This window comes from Triturus cristatus, chromosome 4_2 (assembly GCF_964204655.1).
Source record: "Triturus cristatus chromosome 4_2, aTriCri1.1, whole genome shotgun sequence".
NCBI lineage: Eukaryota > Metazoa > Chordata > Amphibia > Caudata > Salamandridae > Triturus > Triturus cristatus.
This window is the reverse complement of record NC_140586.1, coordinates 944,227,005-944,237,579: the sequence shown is the minus strand read 5'-3', so window position 1 is coordinate 944,237,579 and position 10,575 is coordinate 944,227,005. Positions and strand designations below refer to the sequence as shown.

Below are 10,575 nucleotides of genomic sequence, written 5' to 3'. Positions count from 1 at the left end.
CCCGGGTCCGGGGCTTGTGCTCCGTCCCAGTGTCCCAGGGAGCGGGAGCCCCCCGTCCTGCAAGCCAGCCGAGGGTCCATGCGCTGGGGAAGGGTGTCCACCGGGGCCCAGGGAGTTTCTCCCCGGCCTGGCTAGGGTTCTGAAGCTGGGACCGGGCCCGGGGCTCTTGCACCGTCCGGCGGGCCCCGGGGTGCGTGAGCCACCCCCGTCCTGCAAGACAGCCGAGGGTCTAGGTGCTGGAGACAGGGGTCCACCGGGGCCCAGGGAGGCTCTCTCCGGCCTGGCTGCTATCAGAAGCAGGGACCGGGCCGGTGTGCAGGAGTGGCTGGCTTTATCTGCTACGCTGACGGAGCGTAGTTTTCTGCCCACCCCTAGTACAGAGTCTAACCGAGAGGGGATACAACCTGCACCGTCAACTCCGAGAAAGGACACAACCTGGACCGTCAACACTGTCTTCCATCACACACAAGAAAGCCCCAGGACTGAACTACGAGCGTGGGTTCAAGAGAGCCTGGTGGGTTAACAACTGCGCATGCGCTGAGGACAGACACTTCCTCAACTAGCGGAGAGGTGTTAAAGAGGGCCTTGAATTAATAACTGCGCATGCGCTGAGGAAAGACACTGCCTCCTGCAGTGCGCGCGGGTTGACAGGAGTTAGTGGATTCACAACTGCGCATGCGCTTAGAACAGACACTGCCTCCCGCTGCGGAGTGCGGATAAAAGAGGGCCATGGATTAACAACTGCGCATGCACTGAGGACATACACTTGAGCATGAGGCGCTCGCGCGACAGCAAACATTGCTCTGCCCCGTTCCATTCAACAATAAGTGCTCAGCTTATATATAAAACCAAAACCTTTATTGCAGTCTAGTACTACTACTCTTATTATGTATAATGCTGCTAGAAGGACAGGGGCACTGTCTGCCCGACTCATTATCACGTGACTGGCTCTCTCCTTGTTTGCTCCCCGGGCGGGCCCAAAGAAGCCTACATGTTTGCTGGGCTCACAACCTCACAGAAGCCCTGAAGGCTGTGGCGTCATCAGCTCGTCAAAGACCTAGCTGCGAGGTGCAGTCTCCACCCCCTGATGGCGTGAAGGTAGTTAGCTCCGGGCGTTTTATATACAAGCCCGGGATCTCTAACCCTCCACATGAATCAGAGGGTGGAGAGCTTGTCACCCCACCCTTTCCCAACTCGCCTGTGACGAGATGGGAAAGGGTGTGGCAGGCGGGAAGCCAAGGAATCAAGTCTGCGTAGACAGACTCGATTTCAGACTGCTTCCCGCGTGCGTGAGTCTGCAGTGGTGGAAGCGGCAGCCATTTTACTCGAGACAGACTGCTTTTAGAGCCGAGGCATCGCAGGCAGTCTGTCATCTGAATCATCATTTCTGCAGTGCCCGCAGCAGCTAGTGCAATGGTTGCTTGCCGCTGCCACAGCACTGCAGGTTGCTGTACGGAGCAGGGTAGTTCACAAGGTAAGGCCCAGGTGGGCAATTTTAAACTTTATATAGGCCAGTCTGTGGCTTTGTCGTCGCATGGAAGGAAGTCGGGGTGGGGAGAGGGCTCAGACACACACTGCAAAGTTTAAGCGTTTGCGCTATTTGGTGGAAGAAACAGCTTTACGGCAGTTAGTGTTCTACATTAGTGTGCATCGTTCCTTATTTCTAGGGTGTGGGGGGAATCCAAACCATGTCCATTCTGATCTCGGGATTTCAGCTGTGGTAGCTAAGGAGTGATGCTACATTGGCAATGAAAGGGTAGCAGCGTGCCTAAAAGGGCCTCTTTTGCCCCGATGAAAGCTGCTTTCTTTTTCCATATATAGTCTAGGAGACCTGCTGTATGGCTCTCTTACAGTGCATTAAATCCACAGTCATCCTGAGGCAAAACACTAGTGGTGTAATATTAGTGTTCTGGGCCTACAGAGATGCACTGTTGTGCAGTGGCGGCTGGTGACATTTGAAAGTGGTGGGGCGTAAAATAATTGTGGTACTGCACTGTGGCGAGCAAGCGTAGAGAGTGAGCCCGAACAACCTGAAGAGGGTTTGGGGGGGTTGTTTTAAGAACGCAATCTGTCTTTGTGGCAAGCATAACCCTTCTTTCAGAAACTTCATGTACGCTAGGAAAATGCCCAGCCGGTTCTTCGTGCTGATCCTCGGCTATCGGCAGTATCGAGCTGTAGCGGCGAGCAGGGAGGAGGACGCTGTGAGGCTGTACAACTGCCAGCTGCCAGTGGCTTCCAGTGGCTCCCGCCAGCCCTGCCACCGACCTTGCAACTTATCACCCCGCGCTTTGTGCCCCAGCGCTCCCCCTGCTCACGGCGTGGTGAAAGTTCCCGCGAGTGAGACATGGAGGCTCCGCTAGTTCCATTTCCAGTTCTAGTTGGGGGCTGGGGGTGCCTAAGACCTCCAAGATCTCCCTGCAGCTCCCCGCGGACCTCGCCGGGGAACTGCGGATCACGGACCACAGACCGATCTGCAAAACTCCCCTGTCACTAATCCTTGCCATGGCTTGACATCGGCTGGTGCTGACGAGGTTTTTCAGGCTGGGGTGAGGCAGGACGCCAGTAGACCATCAGCCGATCCGCGGGACGCCAGCTGATCACCAGCCGTCACCAGCCTAAAAATTGTGGAGAGAGACGGCACGACTGCGGTAAGGCGGTTGAAGCGGCAGCGGGGCATTGTGGAGTGGTCTGCATAACCTTGCCTGACCTTGCATCTACCGCTGGGGAGGTCCTCCACAGCTTCCAGCACTCTCCAGGTACCAGCTGTCGGTCTCTCCCACCTTGCTGCCTTGCTACTCTTGCTGCCCTGCTGCTCTCCACTACGCCCCACAGCCCCCATAGCAAGCAGGCGGGTGGTTGGAGTGGAGGCGTGTGAGAGCAGGCTTCACCCCTCGCCTTCTGCCCTCTCCGCCCATCGTCCTAGCATCGTCCTGGCAGTAGCAGAAGGAGCAGCAAGAGCTACTGAAGCTAATGGTGACAGGATAAACAGCCTTGAAAAAGCAAACAAACACAATTTCGAAGACCAGACCGAATTGAATTGAACTGATTAACTGCCCTTCCATTCCATCGGCAGCTGACAACCTGTCAGACCTGCCCTGACCTGCTTCAAAAGGGCTCTCTAGCAACACAACGCAACGCAAAGGGGCAAGCGTGAGAAAGCAGGGCGGACAGCAGGGCTTCTTCAGAGGACCAAGAGTATTTCAACTATTTCAACCATGAGGTTGGGCAGGAAAAGGAGGCAGCTCGTGGTCACTGTGCGCAAAACCAAACAAAACAGAAAAACAAAACCAAGCACAACAACTTTGGTAACGGCCACTGAAGAAGGGGAGGAAGTAGAAGTCCCCAGCAACCTAGCACAGAACCCTGGAAGTCACCGACCTCACTTATACCAAGCCAAAATTTCAATTTCTAAAGGACCCAGCATCATCCATATTCTCTTCCAGTGGGAAAATTCTGGGCTTTCAAGATCCACTCCTCCCCCTTTTCTCCCCACAACCACCGACCACACCAGTCACAGAACAAGCTACAGTGGGAATTCTCGTGGCCCAATCGGTGGTCCCTCCCCTAACACCAGAAATAATCTGGAAACATAAAACTAACAGCCCATCTGACTCAAGAGGGGGTGGTGGAGGTGGAAACACGAGCTGAAGAGTACGTCATTCATCGATCCTTGCTGACCCCTTCCCCAACCTGTAACGCTATAACAGCCTCAGCCAACCCCAAAAAGCAGAAGGAAGTACAAAACTCACAAGAGTCTATAAACTTAGGGCTGTAGGACTCAATTGAACACAAATAGAATTATTCTCCCGAACCCAAGCACCACTCCAAAGTCTTGCCTCAGAAAGAACTCCACAAAACCCCTGACGATCTGTGACAACATCGAGAGGCCATCAAATCAGCCCAATCTTCTTTAGAAGCAGAAACAGGGGGCGACCACGATATATATATGAGTCTTCTGAAACTTCATTGGACTCCCCGGTTTCCAGGGGAGGTGGGCAGGACCCCCTCTCCTACCTGGGATCACAGGAGTGGGCCGACCTAAAAACATCCTATGCATTGGACACTCCTGGAAAACAGCTTCCGCCTACAGCCTGTACCTGTATAAATCAAGGTGTGAAACAAGGTAACGACCCAGAAACAGCGATTAACAACTCAATTTCACGAAAAAGTCCTCCAACTCCTTCAATGACCTCAGGTTCATCAATTCAAACTGGGAAACCGGCATCGAATACATGGGACATCCTATTAAATACAATGCAACAAACGGTTGACGTACTACATTACCAGTCAGATAAAATGGACCTGCGGTTGACACTATTAGATACTCTGGCCCTCTTCATGGAGGGAACAGACGACAAACTAGGCCAACTAAACCTTTTAATCAGCAGAGCTCAGCAGGAAGCAAAATTGAACTGCAGTTGTGCCCTATTATCGACAAATTATCGTCACTCCCCTCAATTGTTTCTACTCTTATAGAAGGCCTGCCAAAGGGCCCAAATCAAGAGAAATCAAGGGCAAACTCAAACAAAGCAGTGCCTGAGTCAACAAATAGGGATCCTGTTGCCCAAACAAACTCTAGCAACAATCTTCCAATCTGTAACGAGAGCAGCCTGTCCACTAGGACCCCTCCGTTATCCAAGGAGCAAACACCAAAGCAGAACGCAAAGCAACATCGTCAACTCAGGAGGAAAGGTCGGAATAAAATACCATCTCCCAGCCTCACAAAATGTTACCCTCTATTTACAACAAAAACATCACAGCAGCAAGCGCAAGTACAATTAGCTATCGCACATGTCCCCGAAGTTGAGCGAAGTTCCAATCAGCCAAAGGAAACCTACACTATGGAAATCAAGGATGTAATACAAGCGGAAACACCACCTTTGAGGGCTGCCCGGATATCACCCAGTGGTCAAACCGACATCCAAGGCAAAAGCAAAACAAAATCTAAATCGAAACAGTACGACAGCACTAATAGCTGAACGTCACAATCAATTGAGTTGAGGGAGTCCTCTATTATACACGGTCCAAACCAGGAGTTGGCCTCACCCTCTACCTTACATGTGCCACTTCTACTGGGCACCAATCCCAATACACCAACCATGCAAATTGAGCTGCCAGCTCACAGGATCTTTCAGGATTCAACTAAGGCATCAGGGGAAGTAAATAAAAAAAAATTGCAACACAAGTAGAGCCTGTAATGAAGTCCAGGGAGCCCCCCACGAGCCGAGGACCGCTACATCTGAGCACGTGGGTCTCTCCGCAACTTGAAACTTAAACTCAGATCGTGGCTTAGACGGATCCACAGGCCCTAGGCACCAAGAGTCCCTAATTCCTGATACCTTCATCGGTTCGAGTCAGCAACTCACTAACTTCACCACAGAACTTCACTTTGGGCCAATCTTTGGAAAAACCCTCTAATTAACCAAACCAGGAACTCCGCCATTACTATCTTCACCCCAGAATACGAATCGAAAGGTCCCTTCGATATCTTGAACAGAGGGAATATTCTTCAACTCCTGGGCACAATACTAACACTAAAAGGTATACATTCTACTGATCTTCTTTCAATAGAATTCGTAAAGCTGGACAAAACCCAAGGAATGGAATCCACCAAAGCCACCTGGAGGACCATCCAAATCGCAAACAAAGTCCTGGAAGAAAAGGATACCTTTAAAGCCTGGGGGATACAATCCACTGTGTTTTACAATACAGGATACCCATTCCCTTTACTTGATATAGCAAGAGAAGGAACAACCCGCAAAAGCAACAAAACTTCGTCTGTACTTAGGGGGGCCTGAGGACGGTCACCACAAAAAGAACAGATATCAAACATACAAACAAGTACAGTAGCCAACACCGCAGTTGCCCCTGTCCACCTTCGGATCACTAGAACCATTAATACATCTGGTCACCCACAGTGACAGAGAAACGCAATGAGGCATCGTGGAAATTCAGGTATATTACCCCTGAGGATATGCTCATGGAATATCAATGGGCAAAACAACAAGGCCACAGACGCTGAATTTCTTGACTACTTAAAAACCTTCGACATCATTTTATTACAGGAAACATGTCAAGAGGAGCCTCTGCAAGTTGAGGGATATACTTGTTTCCACACTCCCGCCCAAAGGAAAAGCAACTATGGCCGTCTAACAGGCGGCCTGGCTACTTATATCAAAATAACAAATTCATAGGTCACAGGAATTACCGCCTCTACTCCCAGCTGTAAACACCACAAAGGTTCAATTAAGTCTTAGCGGAAAAAAGGAGGAGGTATTGATAACTGACATATACATAAAACCAAAACAGAAAAAACAGGACTCAAAAACATTGATTGAACACCTTTATCAATTGATGAGTACACACACTACTGCAAACTTCCTTTTGGCAGGTGACTTTAATCAACATATATTAGGTACCACCTCAAATGAAGACATTCAAGCCCAGTCTTTTTATTGGAACATTCCATCTCAATCACATAGCACCCACGGAAGAACATCTAAAGGCCTCTCAGAGCTGCTAGAGGATCTGGAGAACATCGGCCTAAGGGTGCTAAATGGCAGATTTGTTGATGACTCCCCACCGGCCGCCTCATTCCACTCAGGCCATGTAACCTCTACAATTGACTACACCTGTGTGTCTCTTTCATTCTTCCAACACATAACAGGTGTCTAGGAGACAAAGGGGACAGTGATCACCAGCCGCAGGACATCTCAATTTATGCACTACCAGATAAATCAACCCCTAATCCAATTGGAATGCATGCATACTACACAATAAGCCTTAAAAGAACCAAGTCATCCATAGCAAACTCCAGGGAGGTGCTCCTGGCAGCAAAACAACAACTAAATAAGCTTAACCGCCCCACGGGAAATCACACTCACATATGGTAAACCTTCATGGCCATGTTTTCGAATTCCTACTCATCGGTTGTTCGACACTTCCTGCTCAACGATCCAACAATTGCAGGGAAGGATACGAGTAACAAAGGTCAACCTTGAAAAGCATTAAAAAAGTCATAAACAAATCATTAAGGATATTGAGGTTACACCCGGGGGACACGGACCTACACCAGCAGCTCCGCAAGAGCAAGGCCGAACTTAGGAAACTCAAATGGGACATAAGAAAAACACAAGAAAATGAACTCTGGGCCAAACTCCATTATGACTCCAAAGGAAACAATAGTGCTCGTTTCTGGGCAACGATAAATTCCTACAACCGGCACATGGTGGTTTAACAACATACATAACAGAAAACAACTGGACATCCTTTTTAGAACGTCACTTCAATCATCAGGTATCTGGATTTAATATTAACAAGGACGGCTTGCAGCCGAAGAACATGGCCGCAACCTAGTGCGGCTCCGGAGCCCAGCGCCCGATCCCACCGCTATCCGGCATACATCCTGGCCGTAAACCGGCAAAACCACCACGACTTGGCCCCCTGGACACCCGGGGCTCCGAAACTTGAAGAAAGCGCGAGCAGCGCGGCGTCTAGCCCGTCCGGCTGCCTCGCTGCGGGTGCGGGGCCTGTCGGCGGCGGAGATGCCGGGGCCTCGAGTGCTGGTTGCCTGACCCGCCGCATTACACGAAGGACCGGACTGCGCGCCAGCGGTGTGGACGGCCGGGCCGGAGGCACGCCGCGACGGGATCGGGAGGAGACGGAGGGCCGGATCTCCTCCGGGCCCCCCGCCATCAACGGCGATCAGCCCGTCGGCAGGAGACGCTGGCCTGGCGTGGCACCAAATCTGCACGGCGGCCCACTGGGTAAAGGGGCACCGCGAAGGACTTGGGGCGCCCTAGTGCCCTGGACACCCGAGACTCCGACGATTCCTGGAAGCGCGAGCGGCGCAGCATCTGGCCCGCCCGGCAGCCTCGCTGCGGATGCGGGGCCTGTCGGCGGCGGTGACGCCGGGACCTAGAATACTGGTTACTGGTTACTTGACCCGCCGCGGTTCACGGAGGGCCGGACCAAAGCCAACGGTGTGGGCGGCCAGACCGGAGTCCCACCGCGACAGGGTCAGGCGGAGACGGAGGGCCGGATCCCGCCCCGGGTCGTCCCCCTCCCCCCCCCCCGCCATCGGCAGGAGACGCTACGAGACGACCCACTGGGTGCGGCGGTGCCACTGAGGACTTGGGGCAGTCTGCAGCGCGGGGAATAGCCGGCGACGAGGGGCAGGTGACACTCCGGAAGCGAAGCCCCCCGAGAGGGAGAGCCCCGGCGACTCCCGGAGTCGAGGAGAGCCGTGCAGTAGTGGAAGTAGGCCGGGCCTAAGGCCTGGCACAGCAGGCGCGGGTGGAGCGAGTCGCGCGCCAACTTCCCCGGTAAGGAGCCAGCGAAGGGTCGGAGGCGGCGCAAGACCGGGACAGGAGCGGGGCAGACACGTGGCCCTGTGGTGCCCTGCTGCAATACTTTTGCACCTCCGAGGCAGGTCCCCGCCCCCGCTGACCGTCTGTCGCCGGCCACCATGGGGGGGAAGGGCCAACGTGGTGGAGCGCAGGCCAGGCTTGACAAGTATGCCTACCAGAAAGACCGGACTGCCTCCCCCCCCCCCTGACAAGGCCAAAGAGATTACCCTGGCAGATGTTATGGCCACATTGACTCAAATGCAAACCTCTATTGGCACAATATCCACAGATGTGAAGCTGCTGAGGGCCGACGTCGCAAAAATCAGCAATAGACTGTCCGAGGTTGAGACGACTACCGCCACCCTTACCAAGGACGCGACTGATAGCAGGAAACGTATACAATCACTGGAAAGGGTTCAAAAGCAGCTTCTGGACAAGCTGGATGACCAGGAGGGACGGTCACGACGGAACAACGTGCGCGTCGTGGGGGTGCCTGAGAGTGAGCGGGGACCAGCACTGGACCTCTTCGTGGAAAAGCTTATCACGGAGCAGCTGCAACCGCGTGGACTTTACAAATTTTTCTCGGTCGAAAGGGCACACCGGGTGCCTGGGGGGAGGCCACGGCCTGGGGCCCCCCCACGCCCGATCCTGGCCCGCATCTTTAACTCCCGAGATAGAGACGCTATTCTTCAGGCGGCGCGTACTGCCCCCCCGCTGCGGATTGACGACTCCACTGTGACCCTCTATCCGGATTACACAGCGACCGTGTCGCGGCAACGCCGAGACTTCCTCGCGGTCAAAGCGGAACTGCGCGCACGAGAACTGAAGTACGCGATGCTTTACCCGGCAAAGCTGCGAGTGGAGGCGGAGGGGCGCACATGGTTCTTTGCCACGCCGACGGAGGCCACGGAGTGGCTGGAGGGCTGGCGCCCGGCAGAGGCATCGGGCCGGGCGGGGCGCGCCCGTCGAAGCCAGTCTGCCTCTCCTGACAGATCTGGAGGACCCTGAGCCGCGGGAGACTGTCGCTGCACTACGTGGCCGGGCCGACATGGCACGAGAGAACTTCAGCGGTGGAAAGGAGGCGGAGGCCACGGGGGCCTGGATACACACAGTAACCTCGGACAATGAAGGGACGCTGCAGTCGTGATCTACAAACTTGGCAACATGCTGTGGACCGGTTTCTTTAATGGACACGCACATGGTGCGGAGATCGGACGAGGGGCATGGGGCAGCCATTCCCCCACACGCAAGTAGAAAGTTATGGGACTTAAGCACTCTGCTACGTTGGGGTGGCGGGTAGTTTTAAATCCGCTGGGCAGGGAGGCAGGGAGGAGGGTGGGGGGACAGGGGAGTTTTGGGAATTTTGGTTTTTGTTTGGTTTTAGGTTTGGTTACTACACATTGGCCAGCTTGGCAACTCCGGAAGGTTGGAGGGACACAGGGAGATGTGCGGGGACGGCTATTTTCCACCACCCTACATGGCAAGGGAATCACATAACAACGTCAGCGAGGCCACCGTTGGCTCCACGAAGGAACAATCACAGCAACGCAGCCCCGCACTTAAGGTCCTATCGTGGAACGTAAACGGGTTGGGAGATAAGATTAAACGGGGGCTGGTCTTACAATATCTTAAGCGCAAGGGACCAGCGGTGGCACTTCTACAGGAGACACATCTGGTAGGCTCGACCACGAAAGCACTGGACAGATGGGGTTTTAAGATGGCGATACACTCTGAGTTCACGACTGGGTCCCGTGGGGTGGGCATACTGGTAAATAAGCGCTTCCCACTGATTCTAGTCGACTCTCGTAGGGAGGACCTGGGCCGCTTTGCGGCGCTCACCTGCCAGTGGGAGGGTAGAATGTATAACATAGTAACAGTATACATCCCGCCGACACTCCACCAGGATACACTCCGGGCGTTAGGGGAATTCCTGCTGACACTACCGCCAGGGGACCTTATTATGGGCGGGGATTTCAATGCGACTATGGACCCGCTACTGGACAGGTCATCCTCCCGAGACCACGGTGGCGCTACCCCCAAGTTGCGCGAATTCGCGGAGGCACTTGGCCTAGTAGACACCTGGAGGGCCCACTATCCTGATGACCGACAATATACCTTCCACTCGGGGGCTCACAACACCCTCTCCCGTATAGACTATATCTTCACTTCAACCGCGGGGTTTAGGGGCATGACCGACATATCTCATTTGCCCAGGGGCATCTCGGAC

General features: G+C 53.7%; 1 protein-coding gene across 3 annotated transcripts in view; it reads right to left on the bottom strand.

Annotated features, from left to right (window-relative positions):
• The window catches only part of LOC146839023 (uncharacterized), a 432,821-nt gene that overhangs the window by 142,690 nt on the left and 279,556 nt on the right, over positions 1-10,575 (bottom strand). Inside the window, exon 1 of one of the 3 annotated variants that reach the window (XM_085603055.1) lies at positions 370-479. The exons of the other annotated variants lie outside the window; for them this stretch is intronic. The gene's annotated coding sequence lies outside the window, so the exon portion shown is untranslated. Of the gene's footprint in view, positions 1-369; positions 480-10,575 lie in introns of those variants that run through there. 3 annotated transcript variants of the gene reach the window in all.